The following is a 12,904-nucleotide window of genomic DNA, read 5'->3' as shown; positions in this document are numbered from 1 at the left end:
GCAATACTTGGGCATAAATATGACAACAAATATGTAAACACTGTACACTGAAAACTGCATACATTTGCTGAAACTAAAGAAGACCCAACTAAATGGAGACATTTACCATGTTTATGGACAGGAAGATGCTAGGATGATAGGATCAACAATCTAAATTGTTAAGATGTTGATTCTCCCCAAGTTGATCTATAGATTAATGGATTCTCAATCAAAACTCTAGTAGGCTTTTTCTATAGTAATTGATGAATTCTAAGGTTTATGATTCTAAAAATTCATGTAGAAGTGGAAAAGGCATAGAAGAGTCTTAACAACTTCAAAAAAGAAGAATAAAGTTGGAGGACTCAGTCTATCTGATTTTAAGGTAATTATAAAGTTTACATTAATCAAAACAGTATGGTATTGTCATAAAGATAGACTACCATAGAAAGTAGTCCTGAAGAAGGGCCATATATAAACGATCGACTGATTTTTAATGAAAGTATAAAGACAATTCAATGGAGAAAGGGTAGTCTTTTCCACAAATAGTGGTAGATTTAAAAAAAAGAGAACTTTGATCCATACATCACAGAACATACAAAAATTAATTCAAATGGATCATAGACCTTAAACTATAAAACTGCTGGAGGAAAACAGAGTTGGGAAATCTTGGATTAAACAGAATTTCTTTTTAACTATGACATCAAAAGCACAATCCATAAAAGAAAAAATTGACAGAATGCCCTTCATCAAAACTAAGAAATTCTGTTCTTCAAATACACTGTTAAGAGAGAGTGAAAAGACAAGCAACAGATTAAGAGACTATATTTTCAAATGATTTATCTGTAAAGGACTTCTATCCAGAATATAAAAAAACTCTTAAACCTCAATTTAGAAAAAACAAATACTCAATAAAGGGGAGAAATGTGAATTCACAGTTCATCAAAACCATAGATGGGAAACTAAAGCATGAAAATGACATCATTAGTCATTAAGAGATGCAAAGTAAAGTCACAGGTGATCCATTCCACACCTACTGGAATGTCTACAATTAAAAAGAACTGACCCACTTGGCACTGGCAAGGATGAGGAGCAACTGGAACCCTCAAACACTGCTGTTGGGACTGTAAGAATGGTACAGACACTTTGGAAAACAGTTTGGCATTTTATTGAATAGTGAAGCATACACCTACCATACGACCCAGCATTCTACTTCAAGAGAAATAAAAGCCTGTGCTTATATAAATATATTCATTCAATCGATACTATTCATCCATTACAAGGAATAAACCATTGAACGAAAAAAAAACGAGGATATACTATGTTCCCACTTACATAAAATCATAGAAAATACGAACTGACCAATAATGACTCAAGTATTTAAGTGGTTGCAGGGGGGTGGAGCTGAACGTGGAAAAGCAGGAGGGAGGAATTTCCAAGGGCACAAGGCATTTCGGAGGTGATGGATGTGTGCACCAACTTAATTGTAGCTATAGTTTCACAAGTGTCAAATGTATCAAACTTTACAGTTTCAACATGTGCAGCTTATTACATGTCAGTTACCCCTCAGCAGTGCTTGCAATAAACGTTTGGAAAAGAAATATGATAAGTAAATGGTAAAATATCAAAGAAAAAGATAATTATGAACAGCAATTTGAAAGAAAGCACATATTAGGAAGAAGAAACTGCAATTAGATTGAGGGCAAATTTCACAATTGCTGCAATCAAGACCATACACAGTGGAATATTATATTCCATTAATAATAGGCAGCGTAAGAGTGTACCATCAATCTAGAAGTCTATGCCCAGGTGAACAGTATTCAGGAGATAGTGTGAGATGAAGACTTTCAAAACCAAACTCCCCCAGAGCTGATTCCACAGAAGACCTTCACAGAATACGCTGCCACGGCAGATACTCCGGCCCAAGGCCAACTGGACCAGGGGAGGCAGGACGGATGCAGGAAGCTGGGTGAGCAAAGAAAATGCAAAACAATGGAGGGAAATGTAAACATAAATGACTGTGTAAAATAATAGTATCACTGGTACCTACAGTGGAGGTATAAAAATACTTTTAAATCAAAGTATTAGAGAAGACAAACACTAATTCTTGATTTGAGAGGCACAAAACCTCTTAGCCACCTAAGAATACAAGAGAATCTCCTTATCTTGATAAACATGATTAAACTCCGAAGAAAATATCCATTATGGTAAAATTCAGCACCGCCTTTTAAAATCAGCCCCTTCTCATGCCTCATTGTGCCCGAGAGCTTAGAAGCACATTGTGGCAAGAAAAACAGAAAGAGTCCGGAAAGGAAGGACAAAAACCTTTTTTCAAGAAAAAATGCATGGTAATCTATAGATAACTATGAAAATTAATGGCAGAATTCAGTAAGTTGCAGAATATAAATTCAGCACAAAAAATTATGAGCAAAAATTTGAGAAACTATTTTAATAAGATGCCATTAACAGTTAAAAAAAGGATTCTAGGGATGCATGTAATAAAGAAAGTGCAAGACCTTTTAATAGGGACTTTCTTAGTTAAGCTTTGTTGAAAGGCATGAAAGGAGATGTAGGTAAAGGGAGAGATATACCATATTCATGAATGGGAAGGCTCAATAATGATGAAAATTATCTTTAAATTGTCCTAAAGATTAAATATACTTCCAGCCTATAGCCAACATGGGTTTTTCAAGCTGATTTACAAAATTAATATACAAAGGCAATGGGCCAGAAGTAGGCAAGACATACCTGAAGATAAAGGTGAGAGAGAAAAGAGATAACAAGACATTGTATAAAGCTACAGTTCTTAACAGTACGCTATGGTTCAGGGATGGACAAATAAAACGATGACATGGAAGCGAGCTCTCAAACAGACCCTTAGATGTGTGAGCTTGGCACCAGAGAGAGGAAGCCTCACCCCACAGCATGGAAGGCAGACGAGCAGCACATGGCACTCACACAATAGAAAAAAGACCCTCCAGTCAGATGGAAAAACAAATTACAGGTGAGTAAAAACCTACATGTGAAACACCACACTGCCAAAGACAACATAGAGTTTTATAATTTCACAAAACATAAGGGAAAGTTTGGTGTATCAGACACATTAAAATTTAAAACCCTGTTCAGCAAAAGACACCATCAATAAAACAAAAAATACAAGCCTCCGTCTGGGAGGATATATTTGCAACCCCTATAACCAATAAAGTATCACTACCCAGATACATAAATAATTCCTGGAAATCAATAAGAAAAAGACAAGCAACCCAATAGAAAAACCAGCAAATGGTAGGAAACTATAAATACAAGGAGAAAACAATGTGCAATAAATATGAAAAGATGCTCAACTTCACTGCTAACACCGAGAGACACAAATTAAAACAACGAGATGCCATTTTTTATCCATTAGAGTGTAAAAAATTACTGAGTCTGATACCACTGAGTGTTGCCGTGAATTTGTGGAACTGGGACCTCCATCCATTGCTGGCAGGAGCATAAATTAGCACAGATGCTCCGGACAGCAATTTGTCAATACTTAATAATAATGGTAATGATGGTGGTTGATACTTACTTAGCCCTTACGACATGCCGGCCACTGTTAAGAAGCACTCTGCGCATATGAATTCACAGGTAGCTGAAGACAGGGTCCCCGTGAGCTGGCACTCCCACCTGAGTGGAGAACCTGCACCCCGGCACCCCCTTGTGAGGCCACTGGTGGGCCAGCTGCTTGTACAGGTGGAGGAGTGGAGACAGCCTGGGGCCTCCTCCGTGGGGCGGGGCGGGTAACCACACCTTATTCCCACATGGAACCTTCTATGGCAGTTAAAAGGAACACTTTGGGTTTAATCAATAGCTGTGGGTACATTTTGAAAATTTGATGTGGAGTGGAAAAAATCTAGCTGCAAGAACTCTCCCAATATTTACCATTTATGTAAACTGTAAAAGGCATGGGCTATTGTTTGTGGATGCATATATGAGACATAAAAGTATGAACTTGAACAGAGGAATGATATGCACACATTCAACAAGCCACCCATCCTCCACCATGTGGGGTCTGGGGGGCTGTCCTTCTGTCTGTAGGACCCGAGGCTTCTCCAGGAAGGGACACGTGCGCAGAGACGCAGGAGCCAGCCTCGAGGAGCTGGAACCCCCAGGACTGCCCAGACACTCCACATTGGGAATCTATGGATGTAATGCGTCACTCACGAAAGCAGGCTAAGTATGGGCTCAACTTCATACCTACCGAAGGACCGTTTGTCACAGTCCAGCCTTCACTCTGGATGCGAACTCTTCACACGGAGAGAACAGAGGAAATCTTGTGCTTGGTGAAGCATCGAGGGCTTCCGTAAGCCTGGAACACGATGAGGGGGTCAGCGCTCACGCTTCACCCCCCAGGACAGGCCAAGTCAACGCAATGTGCTTTTCAAGAGCTGCAGGTGCAAGAAAGAAAGACAAAAATTGTGATTTTCTAACAATAGAATCAAGTAGAACAAATCCAAGGGGAAAAGCAGCAATGAAAAACAGATGGAAAAGACAAGGCCAACATCGGAAAGCCCATAGCTTTGCTGTATATACCAGGAATAAGTATTCAAAGGAAGCTGTCCCCACGTACAATGGCTAGAAAACCTGCAAACCATCTCAGGAGGAAAAGACTAACAGAAATGCACAAAAGCCATGCAAGGAAAACTGTAGTAAACTTTAGTGGCAGAGCCACAGAACATCTGAGTGAATGCGGAGAGAGACCCTGCCTGCTCTTACAGGGAAAAACTGACGCTGTGAAAACGGCAGAGGTTCACCAGGCTGACGGGCACAGGCCGCAGGGGCCTGATCTAACCGTGGCCGCACCGTTTATGGAATTTGATGCGCTGACCAAAATTCACCCAGAAAAGAAAAGGCTTGGCATAGTAAACCCAGGTTTAAAAAAAAGAACGATGAAAACTGGATTTGCAGACGAGGCACAAATTAGTGCAGAAACAGCCCCGTGTGTCTATAAGCCATCAGGACATAATGGGTGAGTGTGGCGCCCAGGGGAAGGGGGGGGTGCTGTGGCTGAGTCTGAGGCTGCCCCGTGGGACAAAATAAAAGGAGATTTCTAAGTCATAAACACAGATAAATTCTGTGGATTAAGAGGAAAGATACAAAGACACACATACACAAAGATACACAACGCTTGATTTCACTGGTAATCAGGGAGATGCCGATGAAAGTAGCAATGAGATATGGTTTTTCACCCGTAAAATTGGAAAAGAACGTAAAGGATTTGATACTTTCTAGAGATGATAAGAGTGCGAGGAAAGCAACCCCTCTGGTGCGGCCAGTGGGGAGCGGTCCTTACCGCCTTTTCAGCAAGCAGTCTGAGATGGCCCATCAAAAACGCCCCTGCGCACCTGCAGCCCGGCGCCTCCCCGCTGGGGTACCTGCTCCGGCAGGCACAGAGGGACCACAGGCGACACGAAGACACGGTTACGGAGGAAGCCGGGGCTTGAGTGTCATCTACGGAGGGGCGCAGAAGGCCATCCGCAGGGTGGAGAACCCTGCAGCTGCCCAATAACGGGCTGTGTGTGTGGGGCCCCCATACTTTCGTTAAATGTAAGAAGCGAGTTGCAGACAACCCATGAAATAGGTATAGACTCCCTTTGTGCCACCAGACACGACTGTGCATTCATCCTGGATCTGCATCCGTGTGCATATCTGCGCCAAGAGACGGTCTAGACGACCCTGCATCCCCCACCAACGCTGGTGGCCTCCCGTGGTGGGGAAGGTGGCCCTGCTTGGCAGGCTGAATATCGACTGTGGGCGCGAATGCTCCCCAGACACGCATTCCTGTGTGACTCATGCAATTTAAATAAATGACTGTGACAATAAAAATAAATTAGAATATCAACTGGATCTGTGGGTCTGGAGCTCAGAAGGAGAAGGCGGGAGTTGAGTTGTCTGGGAACGAAGGCCTGCCAGCCGCAGGTGGGGACGAGAAGCAGGGAGGAGCCAGGGATGAAGGCCCAGGACGGACCTGGGGTCTGAGCAGAGAGCAGGCAGCAGCCAGGGCGCCAGGAAGGGCAGGGGGGCAGCTGGGAGAGGGCAGAGCGGGGAGGGAGGGTAGGAGCCGTGAGACCAGAGGCTCAGTCAGCTGGCTCTGGAGCCACAGGTCCAGCAGGGCTGGGGGGATTGGGGGCATGGAGGGGAGGCAGCCGGGGCAAGCTTGGCATGGCTGGAAGGGGAGCGACTGGCACAGTGGGGCGAGGCCTGGGGCTGGGAGAGGTGGCACCAGACCCTCCATCGAGGGGCAGAGGAGCAGCTGGGACGGGAACGGAGAAGGCTGAACACGGGTCTCACATAGCGGGTGGAGGTGTCCTCGCCCAGCGTGGCATCGCTCCGCAGTGTGTGGGGCCCCCAGGGTCAGGTGAATGTGAATTCAGAGATGCCAGTCGTCCTGGCTGTGGAATGTTCTCCGGGGCCCTCGCTGGCTGGGTGAGGCAGACAGGCAGGCCCTTGCGCCGGGGTCCTTCCAGGGCCCGGTGGGTCCGGCCGCGGGAGGTAGGGTGTGTCTGAGGCAGAGAAGGAAACAAGGGCACAGACTGTGGGCCGCAAAGCAGTGGAAGCCAGAGACAGGTCATGCGGACCCGGAATCGCAGAGGTCCTGCCCGGAGGGGCTCAGTCCGGGCTGGGCCACGCATCATGCTCACCTCGACTGGAAGCAAAGTGCCGGGAGACCCGATCTGGCTGAGGGATGTGGGCTGCTCCGGCACGGAGGCCTCCAAGAACTGCGGTACCACACTCTCTTTCCTGATCAGGACCCCCGAGCCAAGAGGCCTCACACAGTAGGGGGACCCCATCAGCCTGGGCGCCAAGAGCGTCAGTGAGCGAACCCCACCAGCCTGCTCGTGGACCCAGAACCGGATGGAGCCTCTTCCCAGCCCATGGGAGTCAGACTGACTGATGGGCCAGCAGGAGGCCCCCATCCTGGCCTGGCGGTCCCACAGGCCCATGCGGGGCAAGCGTGGGGGGACCCCGGGGCCACACAGGCAGAGCCACACTGGAGCATCCAGGAAGTGCGGTGTCCCACCTTCTGAGCCCGGGGACGTTCCTGGGCTGGAACAATAATCTCAGAGCTAGACATGTACCAAGAAGCTGAATTTTCAAACCTGGTTCTGGAAAGAATGTGGCTTCAGGGTTAAAAATAGAAAGACAGAAACATGTTTTCCACACTCAAGAGTGTCTACCAAGCTTTCAGGGGGCCCCAAGGATATGAATTGGGCTCAGTGTGGTCACTGAGGGAATGGATGGACAGGGTGGGTCTCTGGAACACAGGGACCACCCTCAGGTCAGCAACCCCGAGGCACCAACCTGTGTTCCAGGAAGAGAAGTGACACCTCCATGCCAGTGCTGGTGCCGGAATCAACTCCACCGGAACCAAGAAGGGGATATTTTCTAATTAGAGGCCGACCATTAAATATGTGCTGGCTCTCGTCTGGAAGGCAGAGACAGAATGGAGCTATTCCCCATTTCTCACCAAGAAAAGTAATTAGAATGCAAGATCATCTCCATATAATGCATTATGACTTTCATATCAGTAAACTCCCCTTAAATATTAGATGCAGTGAGGAAATATTAGTTAAATTATCACAGACTAATATGATCAGTTTCCTCTAGGATAAAATGTGATAAATGGGTTTTAATAAACTAAGGAGAATTATATGCATCATATTCGTGGTCCCTGTCAATTTTATTTAGAGTAAAATGCCATTGTGATAATTAGTTGGGTTTTACTGTGTTCATTAAAAGCTTTTCTAATGGCCACTTGGAGGAATAAGTAAAATTAATTTCTTTCTTGAGCATTGGAGGGATTCATCAAACAAACAAAAAGCAAACTCCAGAGCCCGTGTGAGGCGGGTGCAGACAGTGGGCGAGTGTGCCCAGCCCTGGGGACGTGCTTCCCACCTCACGGCCGGTGAGGCTGCCCCACAGGTGCAGGGTGGAGGCCCGGGCTGTGCCTCGGATACACTGAACTACCATCTGAAGGCCCCATCCAGAAAGCATGCCTAGCCTGTTGCGCCCTCAGGGCCCGCTCCCACCTGGCCTGCACTCCCAGACCAGGGCTCCTTGACCTCCAGAAGCCAAAGACAAGCTCCTCCTTGCCTGCGGCCCCTAAAGGCCCCGAATAGGGACAGGCATTCAGAAGGGATCAGGGGGCCAGAAATCTCGGGTCTCTTGGCCACCAACTTCCATCCCAGCAAGGAGCCTGTGTGGCATCCAGGCGGTAGGTATGGCCAGAGGTGCTGCCCAGGGAGTCACATGGTAGGACCGTGGGCCATATGAGGTGAGTGCAGTTCAGGTGGAGAAGCCAAGGGGTGAGGCTTGCAGAGGTGCATCACCTGAAGAAGGCTGCTCAGGAAGGAAGGAGACCAGACCCAACACCATCCAGCTGGTGCCAGAAGCCATGGTCCTTCCCACGTACCTGTGCCAGGTGGAACAGGTGTCTCAACCAGGGGCCTGAGCACTCCTGGGCATTAGGATGGGCCTGAGAACCTTGACAGGCACCCACCACACACACACACACACAAGGCTCGCACATGCACGTTTGCACATACACACACATGCATGTACACTCACACACCCTCTTACCTCTGCCAGGTATCGGTTGCACAGTCCGTGCATGCCCAGCCACACCTCATCCACCTGGATGTCTCTCTGGTCCTCATGTGACCCCCCAGGGCCCCCTTACATTCGCCACTGAAAAGCCTGGCAGGCAGGGGGACGTGCCAGCAGGTTCAGGAGTTGCGATCCCAGCTCCCCCTGTGGGCTGTTCCTTTCTCAGCCTCACTTCCCTCTCCTGGAAGGTGAGAGGGTCATTCTGACCTGGTGGGGCTGTGGGGGTTCTGAGACAGCAGTCCACGCACCGGCCAGTCCATCCTGCTCTCCGCCCGGCTCGTGGAGGCCATGAACACACACAGGAAGGGTTCTTTCCCGGATCGCCCCCCCGGTGACTGTGGAGCCTCGCCAGGCAGCAATCCCTGGGTGCCACCCTGACTCAGTGCCATGACTGCAGCCACTGGGGATGTGGGCAGTCCTGACTGCATTAGGATTTGGGGTCAGACCTGATTTCCAACAGGTCCCTGCTGCCCTCGGGGCCTCTCCTCCCCATCTGCATCTGTTCCACCACCTCGTCCTTGGAGGTGGGCTGGCAAGGGCAGCTCCAGGGTGGCAGTGGGGATGGTGCTCAGATGCCTGCTTGGCAACCAGCTTTCTGGAGCATTCTCTGAGGGCCTGCATAGGTGCTCTTCTCTGCTCCCTGACCCGAGAGGCCGAGCCAGCTGCCCCCCACCAGCCCCCGCACCCCCACCCAGCAGTGGGCCGCTCCCAGGCAGCCCCCGCACCATGTGTGCCCCTGGCCGGACCCTTTTGGCCACACCAGGCCCCTCTCGGGCTTGCTCAGGGAGGCGATGGGGCACAAGCAAGGCCCAGGCAAGCCACCAGAGTCCTCGGGCTCCTCAGCACCAAGCCCTCTGCTAGAGCGGGCTGGGGGTCTGCAGGGTCTTTTTCACTTTAACAGTAGCTCTTTACACATATAAGCAGAGATAAGAGCACACACGGCCATTCTGAGAGGACTTTGGGTTCTTAAAAAGGAAGCCCCTGGCTAACTGGGGGAGATGTAACGCAGGAGGATTGCTGAAGGAGGGCCCTGCCGGCCACCGCCGGGGGCACAGGGGCTCCGTTAACCCTGAGCCAGTCGGGATGCTCAGCAGAGCTGCATGGCTGCACGTGGACCGCAGCAGAGCCCTGGGTGTCCCCCAGAGCTGCCTCAGGGATGGGTCTGATTAGGGGAGCTTTGTGCTGGGAGGCAGAGAAATATTTCTGCATCAGAAGCGTTTGCTAAGAGTGATCCTGCGATGGGCAATTTAGCTGGTAATCATGCTAGAGCCGTGGTTTATTCGTCATTAGGAGCCGCACCCGATCGCTGGCAAGAGGGAGGGAGAGACACACTCAGTTAAGCTGCGGGGCGAGCGGCCTGGATGCGGCCAGAACCCGGGCGCGGGGAGACCAGGTACAGCCCAGGAGACGGCTCCACAAGGGCGAGTCAATCAGGGCGCCCTAATTGGAAAGCAGTAATAAAAAGTAATTGAGTTTAATACATAATTTAGATCATTACCCGTTAAGTTAATGCCTCCCGCTTAGGTGTGGGGAGAAAATTATTTATCTCGTAGAAGGGAGGATTTCATTTGTTTTTATAATGGAATGTTCCCCAATTGACTTTAATAAGAGCGGTTTGTTAAATCAGATTTTGAATTGGTTCATAGATTGGAAGTTCATATGTTAATTTTTGACATGATATGCTTAGCGCTTCCGTCGTTCTCGGAAAGCGGCTGGGCCGTTCTCCTGTGAGGGCGCCTGGTCCCCGTGCCCGCCGAGACGGAAAGCACATCAGGGCCCCTGGCACCCCTGGCATGTGCACAGGAGGAGATTTGGCCCCTGACTTCCTGCTTGCTTTTTCTTTTTAAGGAAGAGACCCGGAAGAGGCTGCTGCTTCTCTGAAGGGGCTTTTTCCCTTGAAAACAGCCCCATGGCTGCAAACAAATGCTTCTGTTAATACCGGGAAGGAACTTAACCGCGGCTTCTCAGGCCTGGCCATCCGCAGTTCGCTAACTCACATGATCTTTCCAGCAATCCTTCCAAGGGGAGAGAGTCAGTGACCCGGTTCCTGCTGGACACGCGGAGGCCAGGGCCCGGTGCTGGCCCTGGGAAGGGGCCCAGGCACGCACCCGAGCAGGGCTTGGATCCCAGCTCCCGCTTCATGGGCTCAGTTTCAGAATCTACAAACGAGCGGGGGACTTGGGCCCCGTGAGGACACAGGGCTGGCCGCGTGCGTGGGCAGGACCCTGGGGGGATCCCTTCCTCGCTGGCCCTGCTGTCCCATCGGGCTGACTGTGACGTCTTCCTGGAGCTGGGGCTGCTGCTGTTTCCAGTCTTGTTGACAAGCTGCAGGAGTCCAGGACAGCTGTCCCGGGGACCTCGGGCCCCAGCCGGTGGGATCAGGTCTCAACCCGGCCCACTTCCCGGGCAGCGGTCGCTGACCCTACCCCACCCCCCCCGTTCCTCTGACAGCCTCAGTAACAGGGAGGCCCCAGAGCACACGGCCTGTACCGCGGGTCCCGTCCCAGCCCCGAGACCAGCCCCTCCAGCTCAGCTGCTTCTAAGCGGGGACCTGCAAAGTGGGTCTCTCCCCAGCAGGCAGGCGGCCACACCCCCACCCCCAGTTCCCTTGGGAGCAGATTCCAGAGGGAGGGGGAGTGTAGAGACCCGGTGGGCCATCTGTGGCTCCCAGAAGCGCCTCAGCACCCCTGGGGGCTGGATCCCCGGGGTCCTGGGGAGACCCCACCCAATGGGCCGTCGGGATTGATGAGTTCAGATGTGAGGCCCAAGCTCTACATCAAATCATAAAAGATAACCCAGCAGGTAAAACAGATTTTTTTAAAACCTGGGCCTTTAAAAAAATATCTTCCTGCTGGTGGCACCCTCTCTCCCTACTTCCTTTGTGCCCTCTGACCTGGTGTGCTGCCCAGGGGCCCCCGGGGGAAGGCTGAGCCCTGGACAGATGCCCTTGGAGAGGCACCTCCCACCACCCTCAGGGAGCAGAACGCTCGGGGGAGGTGCCCTTCCACTGCCCCAAAGAACCTGCCACTGCAGAGGCTTCCAGGTAGTCATCTCCAACGGCTCCAGAAGCCCCGGCCACACCCCCTTGGTGAACCCCCCTGGACACCCAGGTCCCCAACACAACTGGGCTGGGCTCTGAACATGCATGGGCTGGGGGCCTGTCCTGGAGGAACGCCCAAGTCACTGAGAAGGGTAGGGCCCCAAGGCTGGAGCACAGGGACAGGCCTGGGTCCTCTCCAGGCCATCCCATGCTCCCGGGTGGCCTGAAGGTCTTGGAGGAAAACCTGTCATCTTTCCTCATCCATCTCTGGTGTGCTTGGTGCCACGCACAGGCCCTGGCCCACTGAGTCACCCAAATGCCACTCAACTGTTCAGAAACAGGGCGGGCAGACCCCCAAGTTGGGGGTCATTGGTGCTCTGAGCCCATGCGTCAGGGCTGGAGTCATCAAAGCACAGAGGCAGCGAGAGATGGGAAGGCACACTGATAGTTGGAGCATCTGTCTCTGCCCTACAGCAGTGCCAACCGGAACAGTCTGTGACCACAGGAATGTTCTCTGTGCTAACAGACGTGGCAGCCACTAGCCACATGGGCCTCCGAGCACGTAACCCGTGGCTCACTCAGCTGGCTACCTCCATTCACTCCCACGTGAGCAGCCTTGTGGTCTGGCGGCCCTGTACCACCGCCTGCCTGGCCACAGCCACAGCAGGCTGGCCGGGGAGAGGGCTGCCCACCACTCCAAGGCCACTGGGCCGTGGCCGCCACTCCGGAACAAAGGGAGGAGCATGTTTACAAATTGTCCGCTGAAATTTAAGTTGCCAACATTGGCATCAGGCCTCGCCTGCCAGGCCACCCGGATTGGAGGGTAATTTATGAAGATTGCTTTACCTGGGGCCCCGCTGGTCTGTGCCTGTGAGTAATTCACACCAGCCTCATTTCGGATGCAGTCAAAGACCCCCGTATTTCACTATGACAATGTAATCACAGAGCCACATTAAAAAGTCATTATTGTTTAGAATCCAGCTTGGTTTGAAAAACACTTACTATAAAATTCAACAGCCTTTGTAAATTACCGAAAGGTTTACTCAAGAATGCTAGGTACTGTGATTTAGACGGGGAACTTACCACTTTATTGATTCTGTGGGATTTTGTCGGTTCCTGCATTTATGGGGAATGATTAGTGAGTAATCAGAGTAATGACCTCCTCGTGTTGGTTCATAAATAATGATGAATTGAATTTGCGTCCTCAAATTTCCCATACAAACCTCTCCCGCGCCAAAGAGT

The 12,904-nt window shown here is 50.6% G+C and overlaps 1 long non-coding RNA gene across 1 annotated transcript; it reads right to left on the bottom strand.

Annotated features, from left to right (window-relative positions):
• Nucleotides 1–1,213: 1,213 nt before the first annotated feature.
• Nucleotides 1,214–5,324, bottom strand: LOC140843229 (uncharacterized). Its single transcript, XR_012120827.1, has 3 exons — nt 5,309–5,324; nt 4,217–4,324; nt 1,214–1,941 (listed from the first exon to the last, which is right to left on the bottom strand). It is a non-coding gene; the product is annotated as an uncharacterized lncRNA (long non-coding RNA).
• Between the last annotated feature and the right edge of the window lie 7,580 nt (nt 5,325–12,904).

Source organism: Manis javanica, chromosome 8 (assembly GCF_040802235.1).
Source record: "Manis javanica isolate MJ-LG chromosome 8, MJ_LKY, whole genome shotgun sequence".
In the NCBI taxonomy this organism is placed as follows: Eukaryota; Metazoa; Chordata; class Mammalia; order Pholidota; family Manidae; genus Manis; species Manis javanica.
This window is presented reverse-complemented; position numbering and strand designations above follow the sequence as displayed.